At 45.5% G+C, this 16,966-nt stretch overlaps 1 protein-coding gene across 2 annotated transcripts in view; it reads right to left on the bottom strand.

Annotated features, from left to right (window-relative positions):
• The window catches only part of Dusp10 (dual specificity phosphatase 10), a 39,703-nt gene that overhangs the window by 13,870 nt on the left and 8,867 nt on the right, over positions 1 to 16,966 (bottom strand). The gene's annotated exons all lie outside the window — the stretch shown is intronic.

Here is a 16,966-nt window from a genome sequence, read left to right as displayed (position 1 = left end):
TTAAACAATCATGCCTGGGGTGTTGAGTGATGGCTCGGTCACTACACAGTCCTTACTCTGCAAGCATGAGGAGCTGAGTTTGGATCCCTAGGACCCTAGGAAGCATGGTTGGGTGCCCTGAATCCCAGCACTGGGGAGACAGAGACAGGAGGGTCCCCAGAGTTCCCTGGCTAGCAAACAGAGAGCTAAGTTGGTGAGCATCAGGTTCAGCAAGAGAACCTGTCTCAGTAATGTGGAGTGATTGACACAAAATGTACAAAATGTCAACCTTTGACCTTCACATATACATATACACATACAGTTACATATACACACACACCCAAAAAATGCTTGCCTAAATATTTAACTACAAAATGTAGAACTGAGTCAGAAGGACTTTATGACTTATAAAAAAAAAAATGAAAATATAGCTTCCTTTGGAAGACTTCCAAGACATGGTGACTCTGGAGTGTTTTATCAGAGGATGTGGGATTCCTTTCTGCCCCTTCCACTTCACTCTCCCCTCCTCTGAAGAAGTCCGGGGCTCTCCCAAATCCATGCCTTAAAGAACTGCTATAGAAATGGCTGGAGATTAAACTTCAGCCTGCTGAGGAGAGCCTGTTCTCATCAAAAAGGCGGGCTCAGGTCAAACCCCACGAAGGGGTGGGGTGGGGGCTTCCGCTACTCATCGTAACCGGCAGACTTCAGGCCTTCATGAGCAGTCTGCACTGAGGAAGCCGTGCGTGTGTGTGTGTGTGTGTGTGTGTGTGTGTGTGTGTGTGTGTGTGTGTTTGAATAGCACAGGCAGATTGTTTGAGGCTACTTCACAAGTATGTAAATACAGGCTGCTTCTTTAAACCTGTTAGCTCATTTATTTACATTAGTACAGAAAGCACTGCCAGAAGCGACAGCTGATGACAGTCATGTAACTTTCCACAACGACGACAATTAAAGCGCTCTGGGCCTGCTTTCTCGGGCTTATGACTTTTATGTGACCCGGATTCAAACTGTAAGATCTCAGAGTCCCGTGCCAGGAACCGGCTTAGGCTTTGCACAAATCAGTGTGATTCCAAGGGGGAGCAGCCTCGGGCTCCTTCCCATGCACCTGCAGCTGGCCTCTGCCTCCTGCTCCACCCCTTCCCCCAATCTAACATGGACATTATATTGTGACATGTGCATGCCTGCCATCCACACAACAAGAAATAGGTTGGGTGAAGGAGCGGGTAAGAGAAGGTAAAAGGACAGTCACGTTCTGGTTTCTCCAAGCTTACAAGTTTTACAGTTTGGGCCCTTTAGCTGTGAGAGAGCTAATTCCTGTTGCTTAAGTTACCCAGCCTGGGGTGTTTTGTTATAGCAACATGCTGTGGTTTGGATGTGCTTTGAGCAAGGACTCAAAAGTTCAAATACTAGGAGCTTTGTAGGGTGGTGATGTTGACAGATGGTAGAACCTTTAACAGGTGGGGCATAGTGGGAGATGGTAAGGTCAACAGGTGCTGGGCTTGGAAGGGGTGAGCACAGTTCTTATATGACCCACGTGGGTACCATTGAGAGCAGGTCTAGGCCCTGAGAGTCTCTGGCTTCCACTCTCGACATCTGATCTCTTTGGCGAATACTTCCACAGCTGAAATGTTATCCACAGCAAAGCCCTCACCAGAGGCCCAACAGAGAGGGGCACTGGATCTCACACTCCTGACTTCTAAAAACACGAACACAATCAATATTTTCTTTATAAAGTATCCAGCACTGTGTCTTTTGTCATCATGACAGAAAACTGACTAATATGTAACCCAAGCAAGCCAATTTAGAACCGCTTTACATTTTATTTCTCAGTTTAACTCTCTTCCTATGTGTGTCTGTATATTAGAATATCTACTATTCAAGAGTCACACCAGAACTTGTAGGCTACCTAAGACAAGGCTCCTGAGAGCCAACCTGAGGATATCATTACCTATAGTCAAGCCAGACATGGTCCAAGGTCGAGATGGTAGTGGGGGTGGGAGGCTACCTAACCCACCTGGCAAGCCATAAGAAGCAAGCATATAGAACCTTCTAGAACTGCAGTTCTACTCGCTGGCAGCACTCACAGAAGTTATCCTTTCTCAGAAGAACCCCTCAACCTCATTATGGGCAAGACCTGGCTCAAGCTCACCCTGAGGTATCTTTCTGAGCCAAGAACTGTTTTCCTTGGAGACTTTTTGTGTGTTTGGGAAACCCTAAGTTCTCTGGTTAATCAAGAGGGGAAGGGGGGGGACACACTGAGATGGCGCTGCAAAGCTGAAGAGGAAGAATATTAATAGTGTGGTGCTATTAAACAAAGCCATATTTTTCCCAAGAGTGAGCCACATACTCTATGCTGCTCATTTAATTCTCTGAAGGCAGGGCAAATATTCTTTACCTTTCAGGGCAGAAGAAGCTTAAATAATCAAACATTGCTAAGCAAACAGATAAAGCTACTCATTAAACCAGCCCATGGCACAAAAGAAAAACTTGCTTCACTATCCATGTATCCCTCTAGCCCAGGACCACATTTATCTTAGACCCCAAATTAAACATATCACAACTTCACAGTGAAAATATGTCTCCCAATGGGATTTAAGTAAAATCCAATAAATCTCTAGAGACATCAAGGGCAAGCTTCAAGAGACTACATTCTTCTACTGTGAAGCATTCCCACTGGAAATTACATGCAGAGAAAGTCATCAAAAGTCATCTATGGTCAGAAGAGGGGAGGAAAAGACGAGGGTTACAATGGAGACTGGGGTTGGGACCCAATCCTGTGGTGATGAACAGATTCATAAGCCACTCAACTTGTTTTGAAGGAAACCCCACACTCAAACAATAGCGTTTACAACCATGGATTTTGGAATGATCTACAGGTCAAAGGGCTTTGGCCTGGGGAACTCAGGGAGAGAGGAGAGGCTCCACGGCTCCTGTCACAATTTGGAATGCTTTCTTTAGCTAATGTTTTCAGTCCATAAAAAGTATATAGCAACAGCTTCTGTAAGTCAGAGCTATAAGTCTGTATTTGGCAAGAATAGTTAGCAAGGATACGTATATTAACCATCAGCTGCCAGAAAGGGAAGGCAGGAACTGCCTCTGCAGCCACATACCAAAGTCAAATCACCCACAATAGCTGAGCTCTGCAAGGTCAAACTGAAACCTGGCATGGTCTCCACTCACACTAAGAGATAGGAGAAAGGGTCTGGAAACCTCTGGAGGTGGTGGTTGTAGTGCTAGGATATAGTAACAGGTCAAAAGCTGGGGTGTCCTCATCTGGTAGACCGCATTATGGTCCAACCAACACAGCCTGCTGGTCTGAGCTGGGATTGTAGATTATCAACATGAGCTCAAGGCTACTGGAGAACCATTCCAGTAACTATCCCTGCAGCCCAGGAGATGAAGAACAGAAACCTGACCCTGTTTGCACTCCACCTCTGGAAGCATAGGACTTGCCGGGCTCATTCCCTGAAGGCCATGTCCAACATGGTACAGCGTGGAAGACCTCCTGAAGGCAGGGACTCACAGGGTCGCTCTTCTTTCCACACTAAAGGGACTGGCTTCTTGCTTATGACATTAATTGCCAACCTCTTGGAAGCAAGCTCATTGGTTAATCCTTTTAGTCTTTCCCCCACCCCCACCCCCCTGGAGCACTCCTTAAACTCAACCAAGCCCTACTACAACACCAAGCAGGCAGAGGTGAGTCACAGCAAGAACAGTCAGTTGATGAGGTGTGAGACATCAATGATCTATTCCAAGGCTCTCTGGGTTTGACCACCCTCTCAAGTCATTCCCTCAGTGTTATACTGTGAAACTAAACAACACACACCCCACCTGTGACCCTGGCAATCTCCAAAGAGATAAGAGTGACTATTTGTATGCCAACGAGGTGAGTGGCAGTCTGGGAGCCCTTAACACCTTCCAGATGGAAGTGATCCCAGAAAGTAGAAAGCAGGGTTAGAGACCAGGGAATTTCAGCTCTAGCCCTCAATCTTGATCTAGAGATGAAGATGAAAGTGAATTGCTCACCTATGGCCAAAAATTTCATCAATCATTCCGACTTAATGAAAACTCCATAAAAACTCAAAAGAACAAGGTTTGGTGAGTTTCCAGATGGCTTGGCCATGTGGAAGCGACTGGAGGGACAGCGTGCCTACATACAATACAAGACCTACATACCCACTCCCACATGTCTTACATGGCTCTGCTGTCTGCCTCTTTATGTGCACGCTTTATAATATCCTTTACAATAAGCAAATTCATTAGATGTTTCTCCAATTTCTGTGAGCTGTCATGGCAAATTAATCCAATCTAGAGAATGAGTTCTGGAACTTTTATTGACAGCTAGCTGGTCAGAAGAACAATGACACCCTGGGACTTGCAACCAGTACCAGGAGTCGGGAGTTCTGCTGCATTTGAGCCTTTGGCCTGTGGGATCTTACATGATTTCCAAGGAATTGTGTGAAATGTTAGGACATCCTGCTACTGTCAGCTGGGGAACTATTCAAGGGGTAGAAGAAACCTCCACAGAACCATTCTGTATAGGGTGGGTGTGGGCATCTGTTTCTGTCCCCATAATGAAGTAACTGAGGCGGAATACAAAGACAGGAGATTTGTTTACTCCCTAGCTTCAGAGACTAAAACTCTTAACAGTATGGTGCTGACCTTGGTGAAGGTCACCTTGGCTGTGTCACATCACAGGTGGCATCACAGCTGGGATAGGGAATAAGGGGGACAGAAAACCAGGGTAACAGCCAGGCTGGGCTGCCCACTTCTTTTCTTATCTTTATTTTTTTATAACGACTCTGCTGTCAGGTTTCCACAAAACCAGTCTCATGCTCTACCAGGGACAGTGCCAAGTTGACCTCCTATGAGGTATCGCAACTTTGCAGCATCGCCATGTTGGGGGGGAAAACATCTTTTCCAAAACATAGACACTTGAGGGCCACATTCCACCATATCCTACCCATAGCAGAGCAGACAGCACTGGTTTCCTCTGAGACCCACGCAAGGCTCAGCGACTGTGGTCTCCCAGAAGGGCTCTTCCTGATATTATGAGTAATCTCTCAGCCAGCTCCTTGACCACGTATGTCACTGCATTTTATTATCTTCAGAACATCTGCCACTATCTGAAATCATCAACGTCATCCTTTGTTTTTTATTATTGCTAAAAAGTAGAGCCCAGGAAAGCCAGGGCGCTATTAGGAGGCAGGGCATGTCTGCTCAGGGTACTGGTGGCAGGCTGCCCCGCGCCTCTGCGGTACAGGCTCCGGAAGGTTGTTTGGCATCTTTAGATCCTAGTTTACTTCTGGGTAAAGTAGTGCATCAATGGGCAGCAGAGTTGATGCAATAATTAAACGAACCACTACTAAATGAGTTATTCAGAGAAATTGTACTCATTCACGCTGTACCGTCTGCTCTGAATAGCAAGTGCTCGTTAAATATTTTTAGATGAGATGAACATCGGAATGAGCCAGAAAGGGCCATTAATTATGTGTTGTTCCGCATTATGCTAGGGATTTGGGAGATTAAAAATAGTCCGCAAAGATAAATCTACTTGGAGAGAAAAAGAAGGGATGAGGATGAGGAAACATTAGGAAAAACTGTAGCAAAGTGTCAATGCCAGAATGTTCTGAGAGCACCGGGAGACTCGCCTGGATGACACCACAGGTCACAGCTCATGCAAGCAGGTGCAGGAAAGATGAACTCTGCAGGTCCCAGGCTGAGAAAGAGGCAAAGAACCAGTTGCTGGACCTTACACGTGACAAACAGACAAGCAGGCCCGTAGGTGAGGTTGAGAATCACACTTGGCGGCCTCTAGCCCCTCCCTTCTCTCTAGCCCCTCCCTCCTCCCTGGCCCCTCCTCCTCTCACACACTCCCATCTCTGTACATCCTTTATGAGCAACATTGACAGAAGTGAATGAAAAAGAGTTGTGAGGAAAAATGGTCAAGAGGGACACCCAGGCTGAGAGAGGTTGAGAAACTGGCCCTGAATTCAGGTCAGCATGCATTCATGAAGTGCTCACCATTGGACAGAGAGCTCTGTCCCAGGCATATGCCTAAGAAAGGTCTGGTTTGGCCCTTAGACCTGGCAGCAGCTCTTCCATCTAAATAGGGTCAACAGTCACAGATATTTTGGACAGGGTCTTCACTGACCCAGTGGCTCTGTCTCCCCCACAATACCAGATCTACAATCAGGCATTCTCGAGTGAGTCCCTCTTATTTATCTTATTAACTCTGGACTGGCAGGCTGGTTACTTACATTTCAGGTCACTTAAAATCCCATTATCAAAGAAATGGAGAGACAGCTCAATGGGTAAAATGCTTACTGGGCAAGTATGAGAGTGTGAGTTCAGATCCCAATGCCCACAGAAGAATCCAGCCAGCCCTGGGAGGCAGAAATAGGAGAATCCCAGGGGCTCACTGGATATACCAGGTAAGCACAGGAACACACACACACACACACACACACATACCACACACACACCCAATAGCATGCATGCACAAGTGCACACACACAGACACACAAAAAATAAAAATAAATACGACACCGGGATTATACCCTAAGAGCTCTGACTTCCATGGTGAGAGTTTCCTCTCTCCTGAAAAGGATTCTTACATCGCTCGCTCTCTCACGGGGCTGTAGCACACACTTGTGTCTTGAAAGGTGAACTCTGAACGCTGCAGTCCACAGGAAGGCTAACATTTGGAAGTGCCTCAGGGGAAGAAAGCACCCAACTCAGGGGCTTTTAGTCAGTTCTGAGCACCTGCTCTGTCTCCTTTCGAAACTGAGGCTGACACTCCATGCTCGACCTCACCGAGGGGGCAGGGAGGTGCTGACACCCTCAGTGAAAGCTACTGTCAGTTATTTGGCTGGACTATCGCCACCATTAAACTTCTAATAAGCAAGCCCGCATTAGTGACAGAGTGCAGAGCCCAGGGCCAGACCAGGTTAAACAGATTTTGGGAGATTTCACAACTCTTCATACTCTTTTGTTTCATTCCCTTTTCTTGTAGAACCTCTCCCTCCAAGTAATGACAGTTTTCTTTTCTTTGAAACCTACTTTCCAGGGTGGCCCTATCACGTGCCTAGAGAAGTCACACGTTCTAGGAGCTGGTGACCTAAGAAGGTTTTGTTGAACAGGACTAGTCTGAGCATAGCTAAAAACTAATGGCTAACAGGACCATTGGGGGTGGGGGCAGGGGGACCTTGTCTATTTTAAGCCAGGAAGGAGAAAGCAAAACAAAATAGACCAAAAATAACCATACAAGACCATGGCTAAAATATCCGAACAGGGGTGTCCACAGAAAAGGCGCTGTTGGCTTTGACACAGCATTTTTGAAACACAGTAAGACACACCACAAGTATGAATCCTAACAATACAAATGACCAAATAATGCAAATCCCTTACTTATGGGTTTTCCCATACATCAGTTTCCTTACTGGAACAAAATCTCAACATCAGTATTCAAGAATTTCTTGGAAGAAAGGGGCCAGCATGCTGGGCCACCACATCCCTGAGGTGACACCTAGGAGTTGAAATAGAGGGGACCTCCAAAGGTGAGAAGGTCTTGGGCCTAGAAACATCACAGGTCTTCTTGCTGATACAGAAGCCTTGCAGTCTGAAGCAGTCTCCCCAAGGCCACGTCATTTTGTAAGACTAGAGTAGAGTGAAAGCTGCCTCTTGTCTCCAAGGAAATGGGGTTAGGGAAACAAGTCTTGTTATCTTACCAAGTGCTGCGGTGTTCTCTCACCACCAGGGCCTTCAAGCAGACACTGGGTGCTTTCATCTCAGAATACTGCAATGCAGCTCTGACAACAGAGACTCCAAGATTGACTCTTACGGAAAGCCACAGTCCCCAACACCGTTGGCCTCACTGCCAGTTGTAAGTGCAGTGTCTCTCAGGCCTCTGACACCTGTGACTAAATCGTCACCAGTTCTTTGCTTCCCCATAATACCCTGGGTTCAAGAATCCACAAGGATGATTCACTGAACTCAGGAAAGCACTTTTGTTTGTGCTAATTAATGGCTTTACTATGAAGCATGCAAGCCAGGGCCAGCAAAATGATAGCTGTACAGTGTAGGCCCGAGTATTCCACGCCGTGCACTTCTCTGTTCAGTCGTGTGAAATGAAGATAACTCTATTTACCCTGTTGGCATGACCCTGTGTTCAAGGAGGGTGCCTGCTGAGCTTCGGGGGCCAGGCTTCTATGTTCTCTGTGTTCCTGTTTCATTAGGTGCAACTGGACTTGATTCATCATCAGCCCCGTGACTGAACTTAATCCTCAGTCCAGCTTGCCTCTTCTGAGAAGGTTGGCTACATTCCAAGCTTCAGGGCCAGTCACAGGGCTGGCCCTTCTGATAGATGACCAGCTTGTCCCCTGAGTCATCTCATTAACATAAACTCAGGTGTGAGCCAAGGGGCTCTGCAGGAGCAGCTCAGGCACTCTTATCTCTCTGTAGATTCCAGAGGGTGAGAGATCATCTCCCACAACTCAGGGACAGAGGGCAGGGGGAAAAAATCAATTTACAGGTCCACAGCCACAAACGCTGTGGACCTGGGAGTCAGCCTAGACTTCAGGCGACTTCGGTGTGACTCCGAGTGGTTCTGTGAACCACTCTCAGCCTCTATTTTCTCATCTTAGAAAGAAGTGATAACTTATCATTATACAAAGATTGGCCTCACTGGATAGAAATGTCAGCAGGATATGACACGGCAAGACTATTTTTCTAGTCACTGCCCTGAGCAACATAAAGGGAAACAGGCCAAAATTAACACTAATCACATATTTGACCAAATGGTGGTTTTAACACGCAGCTGAGTTTTTCATACTGCAACCCAAGAAGGGTTTCTGAAATCTATTATGTATGATTCAGAGCTGCTTCAACTAGCTCTAGTGACCAGAATCAGGCAGGGCACAGCTACTGGAGACAACAGCTCAGGTAGAGGTGATGTCCCCATTCAATAAGTCTCTGCTGAATGCCAAAGTCATTACTATCTGGCCATGTTAACAGAAAGGAGCATGTGTTTGTACGTGCAAGCATGTGTTCACACGGACAGCTAGTGACCAGTAACAGAAAATGATGGTTCTACAAGCTGCATTGCACCAGAAAATGAGCTGTCTCCCCCATAGATGAAATAGCCACGCTTTTCTCCAGAAAAGAACACTCCATCCCATTATCTGTCGGGAGTTTTGTTCCCAAGCACATACATCACATCAGCGCACACTGCAATCCTTAACAAAACCAAGCAGCCACAGATAATGGCTTTTGATGGGCAAAGACCCCTGGAAGACACCATGTGGCCAGATCCGAAAGGTTCAAGAGCTCTGAAGAGTTCTGGAAAGGTAAGGAAGAAAAGCTGAAGAAAGGAAGGAGCTGGGGCCTGCTGAGTCACAAAATGATGTCCATGGACCTCAAGGGCTAATGTCAGAGCCACCAGCCACCACCAGTCAGTCCCATCCAGCCAGGAACCCCACTCCACAGTGTGGAAAAGCTGTTCACTGGGAACCAGGAAAGCAGAGGCCCCTAGGAGATGAATGTCAAGGTCATGATTTGGATAGCTTTAGAGCATCTGGTTCTCAGAGCATCTGGTTCCAGAAGATGTGGAAAGTAGGCTGGGGAGACAGCCCAGTAGTTAAGTACAAGCAGAAGCATGAGGACATGAGTTTGCACTCCTTGGCAACCATGTGAAAGCCAGGTACAGGTACACACCTCAGGGGTTGGCTGGGGAGACAAAGATCTTAGAGGGGAATCTCACGATCCAAGCAATATAGCCCAAGTCTATTGCTCATTGTCCGTTGATGGTGGTACTTCACAGTCACATCCCCTACTTGTGGGGAGCCTGCCAGGACTCATCATCTGGGCATCTCTCTAGTTCCACGAAAGCTCACCACGGTAGACTGGGTGTCTAGCTCTCCCTTAGCTGAGAATAAAGAGATCCATGGAATAAGCGCAAGCATAGTGGACTTTTATATGACATGCAAAATTAATTATAATAAGTTCAACCCAACGTGTACTTTATCAAGGAAGACAAGCTAATTATCTGCTAGAGAATTAACTCCTATTTAAAGGGTATTTTACCTTTTCAGAAAAGGACTGATGGGAGTTCTTCCCACTCTGATTATATTCATGGTCCTGTGTTTCTGAGTTTGCAAGACTTTGGGGACCTTAGTGGACCTAAAAATGGGACATGGGGGAAATAAATGTATATACTTAGCGTCTTATAGAGTCTAGCTTTTTTCTGTCGGCACTGACGTTTTCATGTGTTTTATCAAGGCCAATGAGATAGCTCAGAAGGTAAAGGTTATTTGCTACCAAGCTCAACAACCTGAGATCCTGAGACCCACATGGTAGAAAGTGAGAACAGAGTCCCACAGGTTGCATTCTGACCTCACACTGGTGCTGTTACGTGTGTATACACATCACATACACATCATGCACACACAAGCCCCAAAGGTAATAATGTGTTTTATCAACAATGTAATACTGTGAGTGATCCAGAGAGTGAATTGTTTGTAGCCTGGGCTAATCTTCTAGTTCCATAGAATATCTGGCTGCTTGGGGCTTCCAAACTGCCTCTTCGTGCCCCACCCAAAGAACAAACCCAGGATCACGGTCTGTGTATCAAATGGCATATAGCATGCACACACACAGGACTGAGCCAAGGGGCAGTGGGTCAAGGACAGGAACTTTCCTTAACGCTGAGGACTTTGACTGGCAGCAGGATCTAAAAAGTGAAAGTGAATTAGGACAACAGAAAAGATAAATGCCAACGGTCTGACGGCCAGCTTCTAAAGGGGGTCAGAGTAAGACAGAGATGTTTCTGAAGCAGGGGGTCCCCCCACACCTTGCTCAGGTTTAAGATCCTGGATACAAGTGTAATGTCCATTAAGAGGTCATTGGTTAAGCAGAATGTGGCCACTAGACAAATGACAGCAATGAAGAAAATCTGTAATAACCATGCAGGAAGTAAGGGACCCTGCAGCATAAAGTGAAAATCAGCCCGAGTTTCTATATGAGACTCTGCAAAACATGCACATATATGGGTAAGGGATGAAGAGGCTATGTAAAAGTGAAACCAGGGTGGTCAGGGCAAGGTTCGTAGATCTTTTTTTTTTTTCCATTGTGAAATGTTCTTCATGTTCTAACAGTAAGTGTATATTAACAGCTTTTACTAGCACTCAATTTTCTGCAGTTTTCTTAAAGAGAAATTGCACGTATTTTTTTCCAGCATAGCACCAATCCAGAAAAAATAAAGGACCTGTGTAGTCATCTGTCCATTGTGTAGTCATCTGTCCATCTCACTGAAATACTGATTCTTTTCTAAACATTGAAACAAGAAGATCCCGGCAAGCAGTGAAGATTTTCCTATTGCTTTAGTACTGATGTCGGATCATTGATTGGAACAATGCTACTTAATAGTCCTCATTTTTTTTAAAAAAAAAAGGAAGTAGACGGCTTATTACTATAATTATTTTATATTATAATTATGTTGAGTTTTTAATCAATATCAGCCTTTACAGGCCAGACATCATTTATAGTGCTTAAATAAGCAACTATTTAATTTATCTTCCCTCGCCCCCATCCCACGTGAACATTGTCATTCTCTCTATTCTCACAGATGTTGCAACCGAGGCACAGCAAAGTTCCCTTGACCAAGTGTGAAATGACAAGATCAAAATTCCAATTCATCTACCCTGGAATCTTGGCTCCGAGTGACCAACGCCCACTTCCTCTAAGAGAAGAAGTATATTTATAACGAGAAGGATGAATGCTATAAGGCAAGGCAGAATCATAGATTCACCAAACAGCCCAGGAGGGTGTGGTCTGGTGGTGCATAACTGGGGCCTCGGTAGACAGGATGTAGAAGCACAAGGTCATCCTCAGTAACTGAATTCAAGGCCAACCTGGGCTACATGAAACCCTGTCAAAAAGAGAGAGCAGAAAAAAAGAAGTCTCGGAGTGGGGGAGGGAGAGTGAAGGGGAGAAGAGGGGACCTGAGATGTTTGGGGTGAGGTGATAAATAATACCTTATAGTCGACATTTGAGTTTCTGTATTTCCGATATGTGAAGCTGGGTGCCTGATCCTGAGACAGGAGCCTGCCTAAGAGCATGCTACTCCCACAGGCTCCTGAGGTCACTTAACTACCCACCCCCTCCAACCCCTCGAAGTATCTCAGCCTTGGACTGCACAAGGGAAGAACAGGCCAGAAGGAACAGGAAAGGAAAGGTTAAACCCCAGCAACCAGGCAACAGTCCGAGGGTGGGTCTCAAAGCAAAACAAAGACCTACTAGACATCCACGCAGGATGGGAAATGTGTATCCCCACTAACTAGACAGCAAAAGCCAGAGATGTGAGCACTCACGGATGGAGTCACAGGGACCAACCACATCTTCTGCTGACTCACTCTTCCTAGATTTACACCAGCCTTTCTTCTCCTGCATCGAATTCCCACTACGGAGAGTGGGATAGATTAATAAGTAACGCCTCTACCTCTATACTATTAAGGTTCCAGAGATTTAAATATATACTAACTAGAAGCGCCATCATAAGATGCCCGAGTTCACCATGTACCAGGCCAAGGGCCTGAATCTCTGAATCTATGCCACCGGTATTCTGATGACACAAGACACCGACAGTATGGAAATGCTTCCTAAATACCAGAAATAACATCACCATTTCAAGGGTTTCTCTAATTGAATTACTGCTAAAAACAAAACAGTCAGAAAACCAAAAACTTCTGACACATTATACATGCGCTAAAGTTTCTAGAGTCTGAGATACAACCCGGGTTAAGATCACTTGCAAAGTCAGCTTTAAGGACAGAGCAGGACACTCTTCTTAAAAACCACTTGAATTTTCACTTGAAGACAGCCAAGGAATTGGGAGAAGGGAAGTTGTATTTAGTGGGATGCACCTCCAACACAATACGCTCATCAAGGAGACCCATGGCCCATCTTTAAATAGTAAGTGATCATCCTGAAAGGTACTTAGACTTGAAATCAAAAGATCAGTTTTTATGTCTGCCCATCTTCTGGGTCCTCCGCTGCTTGGCCAAGTGCTCCTTCAACAAGCACACATCCCACCCCTGGGCTTTCCTGCTCTTTTTCTTTTTCTTTTTTTTTTCTGAAGTCAACGACTGGAATGGTGCATTAAAATATCACATTGAGTGAATCGTATGACTCATTCTTTTCAAAATCTTACCATTTTTTTTTTTAAAAAGTGATTTTTTTTTTTTTTTGTTTTTTGTTTTTTGTTTTTCGAGACAGGGTTTCTCTGTATAGTCCTGGCTGTCCTGGAACTCACTCTGTAGACCAGGCTGGCCTCGAACTCAGAAATCCACCAGCCTCTGCCTCCCGAGTGCTGGGATTAAAGGCATGCGCCACCACGCCCAGCAAAAAGTGATTTCTTTATAAGCATGGAAAATGGTCCTTTTTTCTTCAGTCACTGTCCTCCATGAAGTCTGTTCCAGTCTTACCATTTCAATTTGGAAGCAGTGAGAACAGCCTGGAATTGAACCCTTGGGCCCAGAACTCAAGCCCGAGGATAGAGTCTGCAGTTGTCACCTGATCTCCAGGTTATGACTGCCCACGCCTCCCTCTGCCTCCTCCTACCCCCATGCCTCCCTCTGCCTCCTCCTACCCTCATGCCTCCTGGCCTCTCATCCTATCTGATTTCTTTTTCTTCTTCTCTCTTTCCGGTAGCAACATCTGGTACTATTTAGTGCAGTGGTTGGTAGTGGAGCTCAGGGCCATGATTCAAAGGGTGTGAGATGATTCCTTCCATGCAATGAATAAAATAGAAGGTATTGATCTGGGCAGCAGTGTCCTGCCCCTCACAGTGCTTCTTACTTCAGATACAAGGTAGACACACATGGGGCTGACACCATCCCTGGATCAGGTGTGTTTCTTCTCCATACTTGATAGTAGGAGAGGGCGACAGATGCCCAGTGGGGTTCTACTCCCCGTGTAAGACAAGAAGCAAAGCCTTTCTCAAAACACAAAGAACAGCTGGACTCGGTTTGTTTTTCCATGAAATTCAAGTCTGGGGTGGGGCTGTGAGGTGGCTTTTGTCAAAAATAAAACATTAAAGAAGTCAGATAATGTATTGAATCTACACCGACTTTCTCTTGGTAAAGGCACTTCTACTTTGCCAGGGCAGAACATGGACTGATGGTTTGCTAGGGATGTGTTTGGATGCCCAGCTGACAAGAGACAGACTTATGGCAGGGGCTCTCATCTTGTCAACTTGACTGGATTGAAACTCAGTAGGAGTCATGCGTCTAATGTGTCTATAAGAATGCTGCAAAAGCCGGGCGGTGGTGGCACACGCCTTTAATCCCAGCACTTGGGAGGCAGAGGCAGGAGGATTTCTGAGTTTGAGGCCAGCCTAGTCTACAGAGTGAGTTCCAGGACAGCCAGAGCTGCACAGAGAAACCCTGTCTCGAAAAAAAAAAGAATGCTGCAAAAAGTTGTAAGGGTCCCGCCTCATAGGCTGGGGGGTCCACACCAAGTTAAAGAGGGAGAAAGTCTGGGAGCCCATGACCTTCCTCGACATGATGGGCTTTCCCCATCAAACCCTAAGCCAGAATAAAACCTTCTTCCCTTAGCCTGCTTTCCACTGGGAATTTCAGCAGAGCAGTGGGAAGGGCAGCAAAGACTGGAGAAGGAACTGCCTTATCCTGTGCAAGTCTCTAGCGGACACAGCGGATTTCCTAGGCTAGGGCAAATCACCCTTCCTTTTCGTTAAGCTACATAAAATGTGGGTCTTGCCAGTGGAAGGGTGAAAGAGGAATACAGATTTACTAACTTTTAAGTATATTCTGAAAACAAACATAACATGGAGATTTTGTTCTTGGGTTCTGGATGAAAACATCTACAGGATAAAAAGAAAACCCATCATGATTAGAAAGCACTAGAAAGCTGAATGCAAAAATGTGCCTTCATCTACTTTACAATGAAAGTTTAAGGCAGCAGCTCTACCATCAACAATAGGCTTTGAAAATAAATGCCCACTCATTGTTTGTTCACCTCTTTAATTTTTCTCAATTAGTAAGATCAGAATCTAAATCAGTAGCACATATGGTATATGGTAAATGTAGCCAATGGAAATTTACCAAAGAGGGATTACAAAGGGACCTAAAATCAGCAGGAAATACGCATCCAGGCATGTGGGTGAAGGATTGATTACTTGACTTGGTTAAATTGGAAAGACCCACTGTGGGTGTCACCGTTCCTGTGGGGTTGTGGGGTTGGGCCCCAGGAGAAAACAGAGAAAGCAAGCTGAACTTGACCACCCATCTCTCTCTGCCTCCTGGCTGCAGACTCCATGGAACCTGCTGCCTCAGGCTCTAGCCACCACATCTTCCCTTTAAACTGTGAGTCCAAAGAGACCCTTCCTGGCTTCTGGCTGGAGCATCTTCTCACAGTAACAGCACAAAGAGAAACTTCATCATACACGGGAAAGAGCAAAGGCTTTGGAACCAATGAGAACCATTTTCATCCTAGCCTCATACCTCAGAATGGCCTTTAAAATGTTTTAAAAAATAATAAAAATAAAAGATTAAACGAAACAGGCCCAAACCTAGTCTCTGAAACACCGTTTGACTGGTATGTTTACTTCGTGTGCCCATTTTCTCACAAGGGACACAGGTCGTGTTCCTATCACAAGCATGTCCAAACAGTTGAGGCTCAAATGACAACGTTCCACTCTGCTACATGGGGGGGAGGGGGGGTGTCTGGCACAACTGCAGAAGCAGAAAGAACATGTAATATTTCCCTTTCCATTCAAAACGACACATCGTTCCTTTGCAGGCTGCAGCCCTGGAAACAAATCCCGTAGGCCTTCGTGGACGTAGAGAAAGCTAGAAACATTCTTGAAAGAGAAAGCAGAGAAAACAGCACAAAGACACTTAGCAGAATAAGATCTCCTGAAGATAAACCATTCTCTAAACAAGGTGGGGGGTGGGAGTGGGGGGGATGAAGAAGGCACGTGCTCAAACACAGGCATGTACAGATGTACAGTCTAAGGCCCCTGGATGCTTTCTTCCTTACATTTAGATTCCAAACACTGAAGGAACAGTCTCCAGACTCACACAGTGCTTCACACACAGACGGGACTATTAGCAGTTATGTGACCTACGGTCTAACCGCTCTACCCACCAGTTTATACTCCATGATGCCACCTGCCAACGAGCTGTTAGCATCTGAGATGCTGAACTGTCCTTTTTTTTTTTTTTTTTTTTTTTGCTTGTGGCTCTGGGGATCAGACCTAGGCCCTTGCACCTGCTGAGCAAGCACTTTACATCTAGATAACCCTTCCCCAACCCTTTATTTGGATGTACCTTGGCATTACTTTTTAACTCTCCCTTAAAATATTTGGTTCCTAAGAAAATGGGATTAAATCGATGCTAATAGTTGGCCCATGTTCCAGGACCTAGGTAAAATTTCAACCATCAAGGACTGGTTTCCAAAATCCTTTGACTTAAGTCTTTTTTGTTGTTGTTCTGGATGGAAACTTAAAAACCAGAAAGGTAGTAGTATTCAAAATGACTAAGTGTATTATTTTATTTCATGTCTTAGCCTATACGTGGGATGCTATGTGGTAATAATGTATCACACATACATCAGTCTACAGACCCAGCAAGACCTATTTTAGCACAAAGGACCAAGGCTCTGAAATTAATCACGCATGTGACCTTGGATTAGTCATAAACCTCTCCAGGCCTCATTTCCATAACTGCATAACGAGCTTGAACTAGATCAATGGTTTTCCAATTTCACTGTGCAGGAGAATCATGTGGGGAGCTTTTCAAAATCTTGGCATGTGTGCAGGTTGTACCTCAGACCAAATGAATCAAAATCTTTTTGGTGGTGGGGGGGGGGAGGGCAGAGGAAGGAACCTGAGCACCAGAGACTGTCAATCATCCACTAGTGACAGCAAAGAATCAACAGCTTTCCAGAATTGACTAGAAGACCGTTCTGA

The sequence above is a fragment of the Mus pahari genome, chromosome 5 (assembly GCF_900095145.1).
Source record: "Mus pahari chromosome 5, PAHARI_EIJ_v1.1, whole genome shotgun sequence".
Lineage (NCBI taxonomy): Eukaryota > Metazoa > Chordata > Mammalia > Rodentia > Muridae > Mus > Mus pahari.
This window is presented reverse-complemented; position numbering and strand designations above follow the sequence as displayed.